A 289-nucleotide genomic window follows, 5' to 3' on the forward strand; every position below is an offset into this window, starting at 1 on the left:
AGGGGGTATATGGAGAGTGGTGGGAGTGAGAGAGAGAAAGGCAGGGAGAGAGAGAGAGCTCTAGTGTCTCCTCTTCTTCTTATAGGGACCCTAATCCCCACACTCTGGCTCCAACCTTAAAATTCAACCAAACTTAATTGCCACCCTTAAGCCCCACCTCTCTTTACCACTGAATTGAGTGTAAGGGATTCAGCATATGAATTTGAGGTGGACACAAATGTTCTTTCCACTATGGAAAGCTGCTCCTACAAGTTACTTTGGGATTATGGGTAAGCCAGAGACAAAACTC

The sequence above is a fragment of the Galeopterus variegatus genome, unplaced genomic scaffold, assembly GCF_000696425.1.
Source record: "Galeopterus variegatus unplaced genomic scaffold, G_variegatus-3.0.2 Scaffold25403, whole genome shotgun sequence".
Classification (NCBI taxonomy): Eukaryota; Metazoa; Chordata; class Mammalia; order Dermoptera; family Cynocephalidae; genus Galeopterus; species Galeopterus variegatus.